At 41.3% G+C, this 21,011-nt stretch overlaps 1 long non-coding RNA gene across 1 annotated transcript; it reads left to right on the top strand.

Moving 5' to 3' along the window:
* The first annotated feature begins 1,433 nt into the window (after positions 1-1,433).
* On the top strand, positions 1,434-19,118 carry LOC102312256. The gene is made up of 3 exons (XR_006055363.1): positions 1,434-1,678; positions 12,543-12,583; positions 15,804-19,118. It is a non-coding gene; the product is annotated as an uncharacterized LOC102312256 (long non-coding RNA).
* The last annotated feature ends 1,893 nt before the right edge of the window (positions 19,119-21,011 follow it).

Below are 21,011 nucleotides of genomic sequence, written 5' to 3'. Positions count from 1 at the left end.
AAATAAATAAATAAATAAATAAAATGTTTCTTCAGTTTAGCTTGACTTCATATTTTTCACCTGGTTGTCTGGACTTCACTGGCAGTGGCTCCCCACCACAGTCTGAGTTATTTAAACTGTACAACTTAAGTGAAAAATGTTGCATTCTGCTAACATAAAAGGCATTCAGAGGCCACATACTTTCACAATCAACATATTTGAGGAATCTTTACAGTGCTCTTGAGGATTTAAAAAAAAACAGTCATAGGAAAAATAACATTCTTCACTTTAATGTCGAGCACAGAGAAAGATATGTGAGCTCCTTTATTTAGTCTGCCATCTTCATGGTATAAAATACTGACCCTGATAAAGACGCTATGAGCTGAAAATCTGCTTTTAAACCATTTGCATTCCTGACTAAATAAATGTTTATACTTCATCTCCTTAAGAGCCTGGTCACTTTTTTCTGTCCACACATTATTGTGTTTTGTGCACTTGAATCCAGTTATTTTACAAACCTAGTTAAATGTTAGACCACCTTCTTTTCACCAACTTCCAAGATGCTTAAAGGGACAAAACAGAACTTCCAAAGAGGTCTGAAGATGAGGTGAAGACCAGAAGCTTAAACATGGAGTAACTGAAAGATGGGCACACTGTGGTCATAAAGGGATTGTCATTGTAATACTCAGGTAGGCTGCGACAAATAAGCAATGTTTAGTTGTAACTAAGGGGACCAAAGGGTGCCAAGAAAATATCCCCCACACAGGCCAGGATGGAGCCATGCTTTTAAGTTGTTTACACCAAATTCTAACTCTACCATTCAAAAGTAGCAGCAAAAATGAAGTTATGAGAGCAGGCAATATTTTTCCAGCCTTCTTCTGCTCACCTTTACTGAGGCTGTGTGACCTGAAGCCTCAGTCTTCTGTTCTTAGCTGACAGAATCAGAATCTTTATTATAGCAATGAAACTGTATGAAGCTGAGCTGCCGTTATCTAGAAAAAGAAAGACACAGTCACTCAAAATTAAAAAATTAAGTTCAAAATATATAAAAATGTGTCTATAAATAACAATTGTTTGGATATTAAAGTGGGACCCAGTGTGGTCCTCTGCTGCTCATCTGCTTTAAGGATCGACATGGTGTGGATTCAGAGATGCTCTTCTGCATTTCTTGGTTGTTTCTGAGTTAGTGTTGCCTACTTATCAGCTTGAAGCAGTCTGCAAATTCTTCTTTCACCTCCGAAATCAACAAGGTATTTTTATCCAGAGAACTGCCGCTCACTGGATATTTTCTCTATTTTGAACTTCATCAGTTTCTAAAAGACGCAGAGCAGACCGCCTGGTACAAAACACATTCAGAGTTACTTAAGTCCCAATTTCTTCTCCATTCTGATGCTCGGTGTAAAATTCAGCAGGTCATCTTGACCATGTCTACAAGTCTAAATGCACTGAGACGCTTCCAGGTGGTTGGCTGAGCGAGCGGTTGACCGGGTGTACTTAATAAAGTGTGTGATTAGTGTTTGCACTATCATCCCACACACTTTCTGCTTCCTAAGAGTGGTGTTGCCGGGGATTGGAAACAACACAAGTGAGAGTAATCAGGATAATCAGACAGACAGGAAGTAAAACCCAAAAGAAGACACTATCAAAGTGACAACCAAGACGTATACTCAGAAACTCAGACTAATCATGGCGATGACAGGTAAGATCAAGACACTCGATTTTATTATTAGTCCAGATCTTAAAACCAGAACAAATCCCAGGGATGATAACAACTTCACATGTTCAGCCAGAAGAATTACAATCAGGCATTGTGGCAACATCTTTCTGCTGACAGTCTACCTATCTCTTAATCCCCTTTTTTAAAATGTTGCCTGTCTTGCACTTTCCTATCTCTCTCTCCCAGTTTTGGTTCCTCGGGAGTTGCTGACATAGAGAGAAATTTTACCCTTCTGAACCTCCCTTCGAATTCTTGCTGCTACACATGTTCAGGGGCGACATCAGGGAGTGAGCCCCCTGAATGATTCAGGGGGCTCGAAGCAGGATAGGACAGGAGCCCTGTAGCCTGCCACGGATTATTGAAATTTAATGTGCAGGTGCTCTTGTTGCCAAGATTTCTAGCAGCGCCCCTGCACACATTCGCCCCTTGTTGCTGCCTAGCACTAACAGAGGGCTCAGCAACTGCAACTTCGGGAGATTAAAAGAGTGCTGCTGCTGCTGTTGTTGTTTAGGGAACAAGTATCGAACCGGTTTTCATTTCTAAAAGCTACAGCTTCTCAGCCAGTTCCTACGTGCTTCTCCTCATCTGTTTTTTATGAGCGCGACCCAGGGTTGTGTGAGGGTTTCTAATTTAACAGATCAGCCAAACCATAATCCGCACGCCTCCTCCCATCTACAGTAAATCATACAAGTGCATCCAACTCCACATACAAATAGCTTCTGGGGAAAATTTAGAACTCGGTCTCCTTGGTTCTCTGTCCAGCACCAACTTATTATCTGGTCAAATTGACATTCAACTCTGTCATTTTGCTTTTTAAAAACACAATTTAAGGACTGGGTTTTTCATTTGCTCCCTCCTTGGAATATTTAGTTTCTTTCTCCCAGTCTTGTGAAACATTTTCTGCCACCGACTGCCAGCTGTGGTGAAATGAAACGGCAGAAAGGCAGATACGAACTTCTGTGTGAAACTGATGCAGTAGTTTTGTTCCCCTATGAATCGATGACATGAAATAATGATGTTGCTATTGGTCCTGGGTGGTTCAGATCTGGGTGGCCTAGTTCGTGTGTGTATGTGTGTGCGTGCATACGTGTGTGTGTGCATTTCCAGTCAGCCCCAGTCTCTCTTCTGGGAACTAACATGTTGTAACCCACATGAGTCCCTCAGGAGCAGCTTTGCTTGCTACACTGCACAGAAGAAACTAACTCTGTCTCTTTCTCCCACACTCTCATGCTCTGTAAACCATGAATGAATCCCTGTGTTTGCACCTTTACACACTCTGCATGCCAGATGTGAAACTGCCAAATGTTTGGAAAGTCAAATGAAATACCAGGTGTGAAGCAACCTTGAAATTGGCAGCTCCCGTCTGACCGCAGAGGCGATGCTGAGCGTCGGTCAGGGGGTCTCAGAGCCACATGATGACCAGCAGAGAAGGTGTCAAAGAACTGGATCATAAGTCAGTCTGTTTCCTCATCACAGCAGCTGCACAGCTGGAAACTAAAAGATATATTTATATCTTCAAAAATATAGATGAAAAGTAAGAAAAAAGACTGATTTATTTCTCTTTGCTAAGAGTCATATTACACTACGTTTATTAAATAGAGCAACAACAAGAAAACACCTTAAAAAGAGGCCCTCTTGAATTATTCTCAGTATAAATCCCTTTCTTCAGACTCTTAAAGAATCAGCACGGGCAAGTTTAGTGCAAACCCCACTAGGTGGCGCCCCCTCATTACAAAAAGCTCACAACGACTGAAAGGCATGAAGACATGGACACCCAGCACTACCTCAGCTCTTGAGGGACTCTTTTGTTGTTCGTAGTGCTCGTCCTTATAATTTCACGTTATCACTTTGACCATGCAGCGTTTATATTTTTTCCTCTTTTGTTTAAAGAGTCTGATATTCCTGTTTCATCCTTGGATTACCAACACTGAGGCACTATTTACGGTTTAAAACAAATAATTGAGAAATAAGTGAAACTTTAACTGCCACAATGAGACAATTCAAGAGCATTTAGAGGCAAAATTTCATGAAACTGCAAAAATTCCCAGTGCACAAAAAAACTTTTCATTAAAACATAACCTGAAGCAAAGCTGTTTAAAAAGTCACTATGAATCTCATGTCACAACAACCCATAAAATCTGTGAGCTTGAAAGAACTGATGGCAGCATTAATTTAGAAGAAAATCTTATTTTACAGCCTCGCTCTTAAATCTTCGGATAGGCTGGGATGCTGTGAGGTATTTCCTTTAGCAGACACTTGAGGTCTTTGTCAGTCAGATGAACACCAAGCAGCAGAAAAGACTCTTATAAACTTGTTAAAGACAATCTGCAGGAGTGTTGCTGTAAACAAACTGTCTGCCCGCACTCAGTTCCTGAGCTGTATTGCATGTAAATGAGCTTTCATTGTTTTGAATGGGAGAGCCATTGTGGCCGTTAGTGTGTTCTGCTACATTTCACATTTAAATTTGGTTACACGGTTAAACTGTCTGCAGCGTAAAACCAGTGCAAACATGTGTGACGCTGGTCTGAGTTACATCACAATTCACTGCTGATTTCACACGTGGTGACTCATTGATGTTAAAGGTAACCCTGTCCAGTGTTGGCATATAAGAAGTATTCAGATCTTTTCTTACAGTACCACTAAATTAGTAAATTAATCAAGATCTACACCGTGTATAAATCTTGATTCATTTAATTTTAAAGAAAACAGTTGATACAAGAAACTGACTGCACCAAAGTTGCAGTTTCTGTTTCTGGGACTGGACACTGTTGCTGAGTTTTTCCATATTTATTTAATTTCCGGTAAATGCTATTTACTTCCATTATATAAAAAAGGCAGACATCTCTAAAACTGATATCTCCAAAGTTGGGTAGCTCAAATCAAAAGAAAATAGATGGATAAATAGAAAAACTTTAGGTCTGATAGTGGCATTGGCCTGAAAAGCTGCTGAGAGAGTGCCTTAAACCTGCATTCTTCCTAATGACCAGCAGGGGGAGACTCTTCTGATGGCAAAAAGAAGATTGTATAGAAGTATTTGAGAACAGGGACCTACTTCTCACTTGAGGTATGACCTTGGTAAATGCTCTCCTAGTGGAGTTATGGTCCTACCTTCTAGTTTAAAGTCTGGTGTGATTTATAACGATGTTTATTTTGTAAGAACAGTCCCATTTAAAGTGATATACACATGTCAAGCCTTTCAGAATAAAACACCACTCTTCCTTCATTATCTCTGATTTAAGCAAAACAAAGATAACAGCAGCTAAAATGCTCAACTACAGGTTACAAAAAAGCAGACTTAACCAATTAATGGGTAGCATCATTTTGGCTTTGTCCATCCTTTTTATACAGTCTGTTTTTCTTGAACACTGTAGTGGAGAATAATTATATTTTGGTCATAAGTTAAATTCGCTCATCATGTGTATGGATGATCTTTGGCTTTCTTTCAAATGTTTTTTTCCAGGATGGGATGAATGCACTGCATACATCTTTAATGACTTTAAAAACTTGGGGGCATGAGTTTGGATTTTCTCTAATGTACACTTAAATCTAAGTGATGCTGAAGGCTCTACAATGTCTTATAACCTGACAAGGCCAAAGCCTATTAACATCTCATTATTGATCATGACTGACTACAGCTAGTAGTTCCTCTTTGCAGGCATGAGAAGGGTTTGTTTGACAGCACTGATTGGATTGACCGATACTGAAAACAATCAGAAAATCTAAAGAAATCAGCAAAAAAGGAAACTTGAAGATTTGCTAGTTGGAAAGGTCTCTTGGAGCCATTTCTGGTCAACTGCAGATCCAAATATCATCAGTTTAAGAAACTGTATGTTAAGTACAAGTTGCTTTGCTAGTTTGGCTCACTGGAAGAATACCCAAACTATCACCTTCACATGGAAGGGAATTGTTTAGGTTGTTCAGGAACAACCCAGGAACCACCAAGGCCTGACATGAATACTGTGGAACACCAGCATCCTTGTCCGTAGCAAAGGGAGTTTTATTTTTCCGTGAACTAAGCAGTTGCTGATCAAGAAAGAACCACCTGCTCGAAAATCAGTATCTTCAAACTCAAGTGGAATTTGCAGTTCGTCACAGGGACAAGCCAAATACCTTCTAGAGAAAATATTTATGGTCAGGTGAGACAAAGATTGGGCTATTTGGCAACAGTGACAAGAGCTATACTTTCAGGAGTAAAGTTGAGGCTTTCAAACCTAAGAATGCTGTACCAGCTGTTAAGTATGGTGGTGGTAGCATTATCTGAAATCATCAGCTGAAACTTGGATACAACTGGATGTTCCAACAGGCCAATGATGCCAAACACAGATCAAAACTGGTTTTGGAATGGTTAACAGAGTTTCTAAAGGTTTCCCAAAGCTCCACCGTCTATAGAAAATGTGTTTAAAAGCTCGGCCCATGCCAGAAAACCAACCAATTTTAATGAACTCTACTAATTCTGCCAAGAAGAGCGGCCTAATATCCAGCTAAAATTATGCCAGACACTTGTTGATGGCTATCGAGAGATGTGATATTTAACTAAATATTAGTGGGTGTGTATAAATACAAAATAGAAAATACAGTAAATTCAAACTTGTGCTCCCAGTTCTTGCTTTTTAAAGTCATTCAATATAAATGCTGTACAATCATTCCACCCTGGAAAAATAACAGCTCAAAGAAATCATTAAAACCCCCAAATTACCGCAACAGCCATGCCCATGATGAGTGCATGTAAACTTCTGACTGCAACAGTAAAGTAGCAAAAATCTTTGTAGTTTTCCACCGCGAGCCACGTTTGAGCCAATCCGTTTGAGAGCAGACTTGATTTTATATAAAGACACATCAGCTTCTGAACCCTCAGATGGGCGTCTCCCCTCCTGTTCGTCAGAACAGATGATGATGGTGTGAACTGGCCTTTGTGTTTGCATGAAAGCATATGGCTGCTTGCCTAAAATGTAAATGCATGAAAACCCATCACCACATGTGCGTCTGACATACGACTGTCTCCCCGAGGTTCAGACGCCTCCAGACACAACGTCCTCTGGTAACCGCTGTGATGCAGACAGTCGCCCTGTAGCTATAGAAACAAAACTGTGCGCTCGGGGTGTGTGGTAGGTGGCAGGCTGCTTGCGGTTGGCCGGATGGCTGGTGTTGTCGGGATGGCTAATCACCGCAGCCCTGGTGTGATGTCTGTTGCCATCGCGCTCTAGACTTGAGCCAAGAAGAGCAGGACTCTTTCATATTGCAGGGCCTATAGGCCGCTTCTCGCTCATCCACCCCAGCCAAACCTACACAAACATGGTGCCAGCCAATCTCAACCCAACTCAGACAAACTCAGTCTCAAGCCAAACCCACCCAAGCGTAACTGTGTGCAGCCAAGCCCACCACTCTCCACCCTGTCCTAACCCAGCATTTGATATTTTATATTCTAGACATTATTTAGCCAACGCTCGCCTCCACACAGTCTTATAACTGCAAACAGTGGAAGAAATAATTGTGGGTGGCAGGATCACCCTGGGAGTAAAAGGAGTGTCTTATTACAGAAAGGTCAAAAACCTGATGATATTGACAGCTGATTTGTCTGCAAGCTCACTGTCAAAGTGTTTTAGCAAAACAATCAACCGCAAACCATTCAGTGTTAGACACTCCGAGCTAAGCGCCAAAACCATAAATCACAAATAAATCCGTGTATAAAAGACGTATGAAGGAGAAAAATATCAATCCAACATAGTAACAAATGATACAGAGGTGCCAGACCTTTACACTGACGCAATATTTCATGTTTATTTCATAGTTTTGAGTTATGTAGGCCAGAAAGGACGGAGCTAAACAAAAGATTAGCATTGGGTTTCATTCAAACACATGCAATGTGTGTTCAAGTTGCGTGAATCTCTTTGTAAGTCTTTGTAATTTTTCTCAGAGACATGCAAGTACAGACAAGTGTTGACATACAGCAGGGCTTTGCATGCCTGAATAGTCCAAGACAGCAGACTATACATGTCAGTCTAAACATATACAATATATTCAAACAATAAAGACAAGGAGGATAAGGAAAAAGTAGAGCAAAGAAGGCTGCTGATTCTCAGCTTTGACTTCCTGTCAGCGTGCAGAAACACGCAATACATGCAGAAAAGGAAACGGGACAGGGTGACGAGGAGCAGAAACACAGGAGGGGAGAGGAGGAGGAGGAGAAGGAGGAGAGGTGAAGTGAAGGAGTTTAGGAAAAGGAGGGGGAGAAAGTGACATGCAGATAAATGTAGTGCTGAACAGAAAGGTTAAAAGCCTCCGCTAGAGGAAAAACACACTCCTGAGACTGAAGTTTGCATCCAAGCCACAGACATTTAAATCAACAACGTAGTGAATACAAGCACCTATTACTATTTTCACTGGCCTGTCACCATGTTAGCGCCGTTGACTTTTACATACCTTTCTGTCTCTCCTGTCAACAGACAGTAAAATCTCCTGAATGACCTACTGTGAGATGCTACGAGGCAACGAGCCTGTTAGCATCGATGCTAAACTACATTTTACATTTAACTGAGTTTGCTGACAGTGAATTACAGTCAGTGGAAATGGGGACATCCTGAACATTCAAACGAGTGTTTAGCCTTAAGTCAACAATCTCACAAACCACCCGAAAGGGAAATCACTTATTTTTAGTTCTCAGTTCTTGTTTGATGCGTGATTTACTTTACTTTACTTTAATGGCAGATTAGCTTGGGTAAAAGACCAAAAGTTGAGGCCTAACAATGTGTGTCGCTGGTAAAGTTTCTGGGCTGCCTTTCCTCATAACATCCCTCAAGATTTTCTCCATTTGAAGCAATGAATTATCAGGGATTGTAACATCTAGTCCTTTTACTGAATCAGAATGTACTATATTTTCACTCAAATATAATAATAATTAGATGTTAATCTTTTACCCCAATGTGTTTTCAGTTTTGAATAGTCATTATTCACTTTTTTTTAATTTTATCAGCCACCAACCAAATACTTTGTCTTGGTTACAACTAATAACTAAAACTGTCAAAGTGCAGCCCTGAACTGAAATTACCCATCCAAGGTAGATTCCAGTCTATAATTATTCCCAGGATGTCAAATCCTGACATTTCGTCGATGCAGCTGGCGTGGGTAAATCGCGCACGGGATGTCCTTTGGCATCTGCGCCACAAAGCTTAATTTAGGCTTCTGTGTTGAATCTATGTAGAGCCTACGACGTAGCCTACACAAATGGCCGACGGCGTTGCCAAGATTTATATTTCTGTAGTGTGTGCCTGCGCTGCTCTCCAAGCGCAGTGCGCGACATGCCAACACACTAGTTGGCGGTGGGGTTTCTCTTTTTGAGTTCGTGCTTTCTCTTCCAGTCAGTTCGGGGGAAATGACTGAACAGGCCAGTCGTGCTTGCTGTGGGTTGCTTTGAAGTAACATACATTTCTAGGGAGGTGTATGTCAGGTTACTGCATAGGGTTTCGTGGTTCTGTGGGTTGTTTTAGCCTAGAAGTTCAAATCTCCTGCAATGCTCTGGGTTTTTGGCATTGATGTGATGGCTGTGTCTCTCCCAACTCTTCATTTTCCAGAGTGCAGGATTGCTGCTGTGCAGCAAGTGTACACTGTTTCCAGCACAAAACTATACTTTGCAAGCAGAAGATATCTGGGCATAGAAATATATGTTGGTGCAGTATATTAGTGATCTGCAAATAGGTAAGCACTAATCTAAATCAGTCTTCAGTTTAAGTGTTTAAATAAAAGATTGGCATTGCCAGAGGCAAAGAGAATTCTCAAGAAATGATGTCTTAATCACTGAGCAGTGTAGGATCATAGTACATACACTCACCAGACACTTTGAGTACACCTGCTCAACTAATCGCTAGCGCAGACGTCTAATCAGCCAGTCACCTAGCAGTATATCATTTAGACATATAGACATGGTCAAGAGGATCTGCTGAGCATGTGGTTGGCGCCAGGCAGGCTGGTCCAAGTGTTTCAGAAATTGCTGACCACATTTAGGATTAGCCGTGAACGGTCCAAAAAAGAAAAAATATCCAGTGAGCAGCCAACACGTTCTCACTCCCTAAGCGTAATATTTTATGCTAGGTGACAAATCATCAACATTTTACGCTTTCGGGTACCTAACACGTTCCTAAATGATGACGTCGGAAAAGGAGAACACATGAGAGGTGGAGCAGCAGTTCTCTGGGCAGAAATATCTTATTAATGTCGGAGGGCAGAGGAAAGCTGGCAGACAGTTTCAAGCTGATAAGAAGGCAGAATAACTGGCTGCCTGCTCTGATGAGTCTAGATGTCTGCTGCAACATTTGAAAGCATGGATCTGTCCTGCATTGGTCGAGCTGGTGTTGTTTTGGTGTGGTTGGTGTTTCCTTGGCAAACTTTGTCCCCATAGTACCAACTGAGCATTGTTTAAACACCACAGCCTACCTGAGTATTATTGCTGATCATGTCTATCACTTTATGACCAGTGTCTACCCATCATAACCCACCATGTCACAAAAGTCAGATCATCTCAAACTGGCCTCCACAGTCACCAGATCTCAATCCAACAGAGCACCTCTGAGATGTGGTGGAAGAGGAGAATCGCAGCATGAATGTGCAGTCAGCAAATCTGCAGCAGCTGTGTGATGCTATCGTGTCAATATGGAGCAAAATCTCTAAGGAATGTTTCCAGAACCTCGTTTGCAGAGAATTAAGGCAGTTCTGAAGGCAAACGTTGGTCCAACACAGTACTAGCACAGCGAACCTAACAAGTGTGAGATTTCAGACGCAGTAAACATGTTTCTGTCAGTCTTCTAGTGGTCAAAAAAAGTTTGTGGAGCTTTACATTTATTCTGTCTCTGTGTTGATGCACAGTTAAGTTTGTGTTAAAGTGCTGTGATGATTCTTGATATCAGTTTTTGCCTTTATGCTTTTGCACTGATGTGTCTGCATCATTCTGCCATCACAAGTCAAATTTAGCTGGAGCAGATAAATTGAGAACAAAAGCTACATTTATTGAAACGCAGCAAAGACAAAAAAATCATCAAAGAGGAAAAAAGACATGATCAGGAGAATATTAGCTGTGGCTTTAGTGTAATGAGTGAGGTAAATAGTATGTAAATGATCATTTCCTTATAATCTTGACTGAAAATGTAACCTTTTCACAGTCTCTGCCTTTTCTGTTGTAGATTAGCTGTGGAGAAATCCAGCTACTGCAACAATCTGGCTTGCTACCCGGCTTTATTTACAAGCTTGGCACACCCTTGAGGCCCACCTAATTGAACTCAACAAGTCCAAACACATTCTGCTGGACTGCTGAAAGCAGTTCTGAGAAACGTATGAAGCACATGAGGCAGATTAAAGAAAATCATCTTGGATTGCAGTCTCCTTTAGCTTACAGACAGTCGGTTTCTATACTGAAGGGTGACGGAGTAGTCTGGGTATTTATGGAGTGTAATATGGCAGGAAGCGGTGCATGGTGCCAATAGGAAGAGGGAGTTCCTCCAGAGATAGTCAGAAGAGACTGTTAACACATGCACACTGAGCTCCATATAGACTGACACCGTTCCTCACATACCTCGCTCTCAGTCCGACTGACTGCTGGCTGCTCCGCTTCCTAATCCCCTCTCTCTCTCGCTTTTTCACTCTTTCCCTCACACTCCTCCTCTTTCATTAGCATCTCCTTCTCCCCCTTCTCTTCACATCCTGCCAACTCACACTTCTCTCCTTCACTCGCTCATTCCCCTCGTCTGTCTGCTCTCCCTCTCCAGTTTCCCCTTACTCATGTTCTACTTCTTCTTCTCTCTCCATTACAGACTTGGCACAGGACTGCAAATAGGTCAAATATAACTCTCACATTCCTTTCTGCAGTCCCTCTTCCCCTCTGAGGACTGAATGTGGTCTCTCTTTGTCTTTTTCTTTCTTCACATTAAAAGTTTATTGAATATGACTCCACCGTCACTCTGCAGAAGACTTGACTTGCTTCTAATTAAAAGCTGGCTTTTTCCCCCCAACTTCCCACCACTTCATAAGTGTGCGAGTCTCTCCTGTGCACTTCATTATGCGGAGCAATAATTTATGGCAGTTCATTAGTGACAAAACTTTTGAAAGAGCTTAAAAGAAAATTCAAGTGGCCATCACAGCAGGATGAGAGTGTGTGTGGGACAGATTCATAATTCATGAGCATAAATTAAAATCTGAGCATCGGTTCTTGATTTGAAACACACTCTATCTTATGCTGTCCACACTAAATCAGATAATTTTTAAATGTCATTTAGGAAGTGGAAACAAAGCATTTTCTAGTCATAATGTTAAAAAACTTCATTCCACAGTGAAATAATGAAAGAGCTAAGTCATCTCTTAATCACAGCTGGCATTTGATCGGGAGACAGATTAGTCAGATTAGTCTGCCGGTTGGTGCACTGTTTGTTTCCCATGTTTTTTCTCTCTTTCATCGCGAGTACAACTCAGTGAGAACACCTTTGCTCAGACAGTTTCCTTTCCACGCCATAACAGGAAGCTGACATTTTAATTAATCTACTCTAATGACTTTTTTTATTGTTTATTTTTATAAGATTTTTTTTAAAATCACTACTAGAAAGTAGTCAGGAGTGATTAACTGGATTTAAATAGGTAGGCTACTTAAACCTGAAGGCCACCTGGTTGCCCCAGTCATGTTGAATAAGACAAAAACTCATTTTACCTCCATCGGATTTGGGTGGCAACATTTGTGTGGTGCTCTTACTTCATGTTGCCTCTCAACGCACAGCTGTGTTTTTGTGTAGTTTATCTGCATAGCCAATCTAATTAAAAGATATGTGTAAGTCTTATTTCATAGTGGAATCTTCATGTGCTTTCTCCCCAGCAAAGAGGGAGATGGCTACTTCTCTCGACGTCAATATCGAGGTAAGAAATCTCTCAAGCGATTACTCACACAATGCGACGGAACATCTTTGTTTTTATGTTCATGAAAGAGGTGGAAAGAGAACAAGGAAAATATCTTCTCTGGACAAAAAAGAAAAAGCACGTGCTTAGATTTTATTAGAGGTTGCAAGCCAGAAAGGTACATACTAAATGTGTAATCCAGTTTCTTTTATATGTTTTGTGTAAAATGGTAATCCTGTTAAATTATTGCAGTGAAACAGAGGAATAAAGTGGCAGAAAATAAAAATAACTAGATGAAAGTATTACTAGTACTGCACTGGTAATTAAATAATTTACTGTAATCCAGTTTTGAGGGGCTTGCGCTGACCTTGAGTATTTACATTTTTATTTCCTTCCATAACAGGAAATGCTCAGGTTCATTTATTTGGTATTTTAGCTTTTCACATGACATTTGTGACAGTAAGACCTTACATAGAAAACAAATAAAGTGCTCTGAATGTAAGCAGAAAACCGTGGTTTCAAATAACAGTTGGACTCACCATGATGTCATCTAGATGACTCTGAGTGTGGCCTTCCCACTAAACTCTCAGACTTTCAATGGCACTAATGCACGAAAAACACAAAATTAGAGATTGAATCAAACTGTTGTGAGGTCCTACTTCATTGGCAATCAGACATCTTTTATTCCCCACTGTGATAATAAAGTTGCAAAAAGATGACTGGAAACATTTCAGGCAAGGATCAAAGTTTTCTACTGAGCACTTTAATCATTTTGCAGATGGCGCTCTACTGTACTCTCAGTTAACAGTAGGATTTTTTTCTACTGGGTATTTTAAAAGCTTGGTGTGCTCACTTAAAGAATATGAAGTCTGCTTAAGTCAATACACTTTTAATCATTTAATATTTTATCAGCACCTATGCTCATATCTCTTTAAAACTTATTTTAAAACCATTCTTTTTAAAACTGCCATGAATTCTCACCTCTGAAAAACTGATCACTAATGAGACTGGTGTTTGCTTATAAATGCAATTCGTCACTCAGACGCTTTGAACTGGAGGTAAAGTTTGAAGGGAGGTGTCCTCCCTGAATTTCAAATGAGCCTGCAGCGTCCTCTGTGACCTCCCGTAGCCTAATAACAAGCTAATGGAAAGAGCTGTACCACCTCTCTTTCTTTCCTTCCTCTATACATTTGTTTTCCTTTTCAGAACCCCGCTCTCTCCTCCCCCTCAACCTTCCCCTTTTTGGCCCCTTCACTCACTCTTACTCATCTCTCTCCTCCACCTCCCCCGTTTCTTCCATGGCCTCACCTTCCTCTTTTTCCTCCTTTTCTGTCCTCTCGCCTTTCCCCCGGCACAGCAGCGTGTTAATCCCATTACACATGTGTGAATACCAACTGAGGGGGGAGAGAGGGAGAGAAGGGGGAGGCAGCGAACAGAGAGTGTTTGTGTCCGAGTGAGACTGAATGCATACGACTGTGTCTGCCTGATGCAGAACGCCCAGATGTGGAGTGATGTTTAACGTAACATAATTCAATGCACTATAATGGAGTGTAATGTAGGCGTTTTGCTGTGTCTGGTTCTAGGAATTCAGCTGAGAGGCAAAGTTGAGTTAGTATATTTTAATAGTCATTGATATTTAAAAGCTTACTTCATCTTAAGTTCCACTCACTCTGAGTAAAACCCAAACTCTGTACTTTATTCTGCAGCATATCATGTATAACACACCAGCAGAAACAAAGAGACCCAAACATCTGCACCTCATATCCACATCAATGCAATTGTGTTCTCTACAGAAAAGAAGAAGCAAAGAAACTCAAATGTTGCACAGAGCTTTATATGAATTTTTAAAGATCAAAGTTTCTAAAAAATACACAGTATGCCAAGGTGAATTCTGGAGAATGTAATCTACTGTATAAATTCATGCACAAATTCTGTGTTTTGTGCAGATAGAAACAAATGAATCTGACATTTTTAAAAAAGAACAAGGTCCACGTTTGCAAAGCTGGAAAAAGCTAGACTAGAAAAGCTGACAGACCTTGATTATTTTGTTCCAAGGTTCAAAATGAGTATTTTGTGTTTTATTCATCCTCGAGGTCCGTGATAAGCAATAGAACAGAACTGGGTGGACTATAATAAGATAAATTTTGCAGTTTGGTTTGTGCAATATGTCACACCAGAGCAGAGGTGACCATAAAGTCAAATTAACCTCCAATTTCTGTGAATTTGTAACTGATTTTTTTTGTAACTTTTAACAGAAAATGTGGTTTGACAAGGCCACAAGTAGAAATTATTGAACATGAAGCTGATGGAAGTCGTGTATGTGTGTTTTTGCTCACATTGTGCATTATTTAGATGTCTCATTGGGGGAAAAAATAACACACAGCTGCAACATGAACCCTTTTTCTAAACTCAGGATTTTTTTATTTTTATTTTTTTGGTCCTTTTCATTTTTAGGATAAATAGTCGATATATTTGGAAACTTGAAAGCGTATTCAGGTCCAACAACAGTTTACAAAGGCTTCTTTTCTGTTAAACTGTGCATTTAAATACACTCTACATTGTAACAGTGCATCGTAATTTATTATTCCCACAGTAAGTAAAATGTAAATCAGCATGACTGTCAGACTGTCATCTATCAAAGACATGCAGAAATGTGTGTTTTCACTACGTAAAATGGAAGTAAATTTACTTACAAGTTGTACGCGAATGACTAGCTTCTACTTTTTACCAAAGGAAAAGAAAATCAAAGTAGGCGTCACACCTAAGAAACTCTTGTTTTGACTCAATCTGAAATGAACCTTCTCCATGCCTACCACCTCTCGAGTGCTCAGGATGTTTAGCTGAGTGTGCTTCGAGTGATTCAAGTGTCTAAACCTTCTTTTTTTTCCGTGCTTGATGTGCTTGTTTTGGTTCTGAGATGGCCCAGCTCCTCTCGGTGAATTCAGGGCTGGTTGCTGGGCTGTCGGGGAGGCGATGAGGACGCAAGCTAGACAGTGCAGACAGGCCCAATGTGGCTCCTGAAGAGTTCAAGCGCCAAGAAAATAAACAAGCCTTTTGATCACAAAGGGCCCATTCACTCTCTCTCACTCTCTTTCTTTCTTTCACTCCCTCTCTCCCCCTTCCCCTCTACTTATCCTCGCTAGTTTCTCCTCTCCTGACCTCTATTTTTTTTATCCTCCTCTAAAAACCTCTCCTTGTGTCTTTCTTCCCTCCATTTTTTCTATCTTATCTGCAAATCCAGGACCGAGAGACGAGAGCTGCCGAGAGACAGACCTCCATAAAGAAAAGACAGACGCATCATCTGACCAGCCAGGGGGCAGACAGACAGACAGACACAGAGAAACACAGACAAGGGCCTCCTTATTCCACTAACATACTGTCATGGTGCAGAGCAGAGGAACACGACATGGAAAATGTCACTCCATCTTTAGTATTTAAAAAAAACCAAAAAAAAACAGGGACTCGGAGAAACTTTCCCCTCCAAACATTTTCTGCTGTCACGAACATGCTCGCTGCTTCATTTTTACTCCTCTACTGGGTGTGCTTGGCAGTGTTTTCTTATGCATGCAGATGGGCCGGTGTCAAAAGGCCTCTCCCTTTACAGTTCTGTTGTTGAGAGTGCGTGCTGATCACTCTGGGTGTGGCTCTGCTACCATTTGCCCCCTCAGGCCTGTTTTCCATTTTCAAAACAAGCTAGATTTCCTCAGATAGAAAACACTTGGCTCTGAAACAACAAATAAGGACGCGAACGGAGCTCCATGTTGGCAAATGGAACAAAAAAAATGCAAAAAGTAGGCGAAGGAAGAGCCTTTGTGTCTGAAATGGGTCGCAAACTTTACCTCATCGGCAGCGCGGGGTCATTAACACCTCTAATGCAGTGATAGTGACTCTGGTGATTAATTAGTCCCAATCACTCCACCTATTCACCCATATGTAGCGTCAGCTCTCCTGCTGGGCTTTTGTTGCCATTGCTTTTCACATGCAGTCGCGGTCTGCATCCCCCGACGAGGCCACCCTCGACACTGCCTGTTTCATCAACAAACTGCAGCCCAGGTCTAAACGCTCGTCACAGCTCACAGACTGAAATTCTGTGGAAGAAATACTCTTTCACAGACATTTGTTCTCAAAGTCTGTTTTACCTTCTTGTGCTTTTCAGCTGCTTTCTGCAACAAATGACTGAACTGTCCTTGAATTTCTTGCTTGGAGCTTTGCAGATACCCACCGACAGATTTGCATGTAGCATTTGGTAGACGGATACATTTTCCACGTTTATTTCCTTAGCCTTGATAAGAGGAGTAACCCCAGCATAGTAATTGTTTGTTTGAAGCTTGTTAAGGGCTTTGAAATATAATTATTCATAGTTTAACAGTTTTCAGCAGTGTACGAGAGCAACTCCTGAATAAATTTCCATCATTTCCATTTACAAAATGTATTATCTTTCTAATTAGACTCATTCATTAGGACCCATCCATCCATGCTTTTGCTTTAGGTTTTCGGGTTTGTTTGCAAAGGTAGGCAGAGTTGTTTGCTCGTGTGCAATCTTCCAACAGCACGTCCCCCAAACAGGGATGATGCTGTGTGTAGACTGAATCCCAAAATATTGCTTCTTTTCACCTGGATGTAGCATTTTCATTGGTGGAAGCTTCACCTTCACCCAACCCAGTACACTGTCTGTCCATCTCCATACCTTTGCACTAATCTGATGGTACTCTATATATAATGATTCTATCTCTTAAATAGATATAAGCAGTTTTCACTATTTTCTGGTCTCTGTTGAGAAAATAAAGTTCTCTTTTTTCACATGTACCACCTTAGAAAATTTCTCACCACTGGAAATACTCCACTTGGTTAAGGCGAGGGCAGGATACACCATGTCAGGTCGCTTACTGTGAATTCACCAAACCATTTCCTGCACTGGGGAGCTAGCAGGTTAAAGGATTTGTTGGAAATGTTTATCGGTTTCAAAGCTGCAGCTCATGTGTGAAAAGGCTTTGATGAAGATTAGAATCTGCTAAGTCACAGTGAGTGATGCCCACAGTGAGTATTTAAATTTTTCAGCACCTCTCATTCTCGAAGGTTCAAAGTGTGTAGCACACTAAAGAGCGAACACAAACTACAGATTTTTAACGAAGGAACGAAGGTTTGGTGGGAGGATGTATTTTGATTCATATGGCATGTTTCTTGCCGTGCAGTGGCCTCTCCCCACCTACACAGCTAAATGCATTCTGTGGTTTCTCAGGACTAAAAGCTCACTGGCAAAATGAGAAATAGTTGTTTTTGCATTATATTATAATTCACTTTTCCTTCCAGTAAGCAGGGCAGTTTCTTGTAAATCAAGACACACTGTTAGCTCTGCACAGGGATCTCAAAGCAAAATCTAACTGAATATTTGCTCCTCATTCAAAGGAACCCACGTGGATTCCTTGTTTTTGTGCCGCGCAAACCAGATGCAACAAGACTGTTCACGCTTCACCTTGTTTGTCTTGATGCGTCCTTGGGTTGAACAAAAGTTCAGCAGCAGCAGAGGAGACGCATTAAGCTAAGGGGCAAACTGAGGCGGAAACACTGTGTCATTATTAGGCCTTTCATCACAGCCGGCATTAGTAGAAAGAGCGCAGGTGTTATAAAACCCCCTCAGGATGTCGTGACAGCGAGTTGGACCTCAAATCAGTCAGCAAACATAAATGTTATTATTTACACCAGCTGTGACGTGTGAAAGCCTCACCTTATAAGGTGTTAATGTTTGCTTGTGTTTAACATGATTATTCTCAGAGACATTATTAGAGAAACACACACGGCACTAAAAGAAAGCAAGTGTGGTGTTAGAAGTACAACAGTGGAAAAACAGCCTTTTAACACATTCATTCAGTGGAAAAAACTGAAAATCTTTAAAGCGTTATTTAAATAAAATGAATATCCGCACATTAAAAACTCTCCGACTCTTATTCTCCAAAATACGACTTTAAAAAAATTCTTGTTTCTCACTGAAATTGAAACGTCTACGATCTTTGTCTAAATCTTAATTCAGGATTCTTTGAGTATCAGGTCTCCCTGTTTAACTGAGAATAACTCGCTATCTTGGCTCAACTCCAGTGATAAGGAATATTATATAAAAACAGATATACGCTCACCGGCCACTTCAACAGATACAAGGTTAAACTCCTTTTTGCCATAGATTCAAATAAGGTGCTACAAACTTTCTTTAGGGATTTCATTGCCAGGCGACATGTTAGCGTCGCACAGTCGGTGCAGATATGTTGGCTGCACATCAACGATTTTACTCGAGTTCCACCACATCACAAAGGTGGGCTACTGGATTGAGATCTGGTGATTGCGGAAGCCGTGTGAGTGAAGTGAAGTCAGTGTTGAGATTATTTGAGCCTCGTGACATGAAGTGGCTACATGGTCATTGTCAGCAACAATACTCAGGGAGGCTTTGACATTTAAACAATAATCACTTGGTACTAAGTGTGCCAAGAAACTCTCCACCACACCATTACAGCCCCACGCTGAACCATTGATACAAGGCAGGATGGATCCGTGTTGTTTACACTAAATTCTGGCACCACCATCTGAAAGTTGCAGCAGAAATAAAGACTCATCAGATCAGGCAAAGTGTTAATTGTAACTCCAGTTTCCTGTTCTTAGCTAATGGGAGTCAGTCCTTGTGTTTTCTTCTGCTGCTGTAACCCATCTGCTTAATAGTTCAGTGTGTTGTGCATCCAGAGATGCTCTTTTACACACCTTGGTTGTAACAAGTGTTCATTTGGGTTACTGTTGCCTTTCTCTCAGATTGAAAGCTATTTTTCAGATCGTTCTCTGCAAACCATGGAGATCGTTGTGAGGGAAAATCCCAGCAGATCAGCAGTTTCTGAAAAACTCAGACCATCACATTCAGAGTGACTTAAATAAGGTTTCTTCCTCATTTTAATGCTCAGGTTGAACTCCAAGAGGTCGTCTTGATCATGTTTACGTGTCAAAATGCATGCCACAGACTTGCCACCATATTTAATAAGCAGTTGAACAGGCCTACCCAGTGTGTGTTTTGGGGTTTTTATTTTTCATTTAACTACATACTGCACAACATTTCGAGATATGACAGGTTTTCAGCTAACAGTTGTCTGCGAATCACCTTGTTGCTGAAAAACTAGTATTTAAATCCTGTCAAACTGTCTTATCTTTGGCATCTGTCAGAGATTCAACTACATAAATGTGTTCCTGCAACGGGTGCTAGGAGAAAATGTAAAATTGGTTCTTTGTCAGGTGTCAAAATGTTCGGGCTAAAAGTGAAAAAGCAGCTAATGTCCAAAGTAAAACTCTGGAAGACCTTCAGAAAGCCTGGAGAACATTTCCTCGAGACCACTTTTAAAAACGATTAGAAGAAAGTCTGGCACCTTGGAAACAAAACGCAAACAAATGAGGGGGTGACTCCAGACTTTTTCACATTTCACTTTTTTTTTTTCTTCTTTTTTTTTTGTATGGGTGGCTACTTCAGTTTTTTGCATACAGTCTGCAGCTGGCGTTAGTGCGGGATCGTTCTCCTCATCTAACTCCTCACAAGAAAGTGACTCATCGTGGAGGGTTTTTGGGGGCGAAGGTGTTATGAAGCATCACATGGAAGTATTCAGGTAAAAAGATGATGATAATGATGAAGAAGACAAGAAGACAAGGAAGCAGAGAGCACTTGAAGGTGACGGGGAGGAAGAGGAGGTGGAGGCGGCGGAGGAGGAGGGGGGAACATGTAGGCAAAAGTAAAAGTTGATGAGGATGAAGAAGGAGGAGGATGGGGAAGTAAGTCTTAGGTGATGAGATGTTTTCTGTTGTACTGCTGATGTTATTGTGTGTGTGTGTGTGTGTGTGTGACAGTCACCCACAGGATGCCCTTCACGTCCCACACACTGCCACTCAGAGTAAATGAGCAGAGGAGGAACGGAGATGGATGGATGCACAAACGGATGGATGCGAGGAGAAGACAGTGGGATGGCTGATTGGCTGGAAATAAGGCAAAAGAAAAGACCCACACTTTTTGTCTCGCCACTTTATTTCCTTCCACCCGCTCCCTGCTCTCCAGTTCACGCTCTTGAGTAATTACTGCTCCTTTCTTTCAACTCCCTCTCCCTCTGCTGCCTCCTCAGAGCCGATGTAAGTGCTGAAGGGCCCTTCATTAGAGAGGAGGAAAAGAGTGTGGGAGAACAGTGTGTGTGGATGTGTGTTAAGTGTGGCTGTATGAGCCCATAATGCTAATAAGCGCCTGATGGGCTCCAGTTGATGTCCACTTATAATTACAGTCTATGTAAATTTCTCACCAGATCCCCGCGGGGGGGCGAAAAGAGCGCCTGTTGCTCGGCCCTTTCCTTCCTTCCCTGCGTGTATAAATAACGGATGGCGGCTCCCTGGCTGCCTCGCTGTCGCAGTTTACAGGTAAACACGGAACCTCTCATGACCCGCG

The sequence above is a fragment of the Haplochromis burtoni genome, unplaced genomic scaffold, assembly GCF_018398535.1.
Source record: "Haplochromis burtoni strain Fernald_Lab_line unplaced genomic scaffold, NCSU_Asbu1 Contig_305, whole genome shotgun sequence".
In the NCBI taxonomy this organism is placed as follows: Eukaryota; Metazoa; Chordata; class Actinopteri; order Cichliformes; family Cichlidae; genus Haplochromis; species Haplochromis burtoni.
The sequence above is the reverse complement of the archived record's forward strand: the minus strand, read 5'-3'. Positions and strand labels throughout refer to the sequence as shown.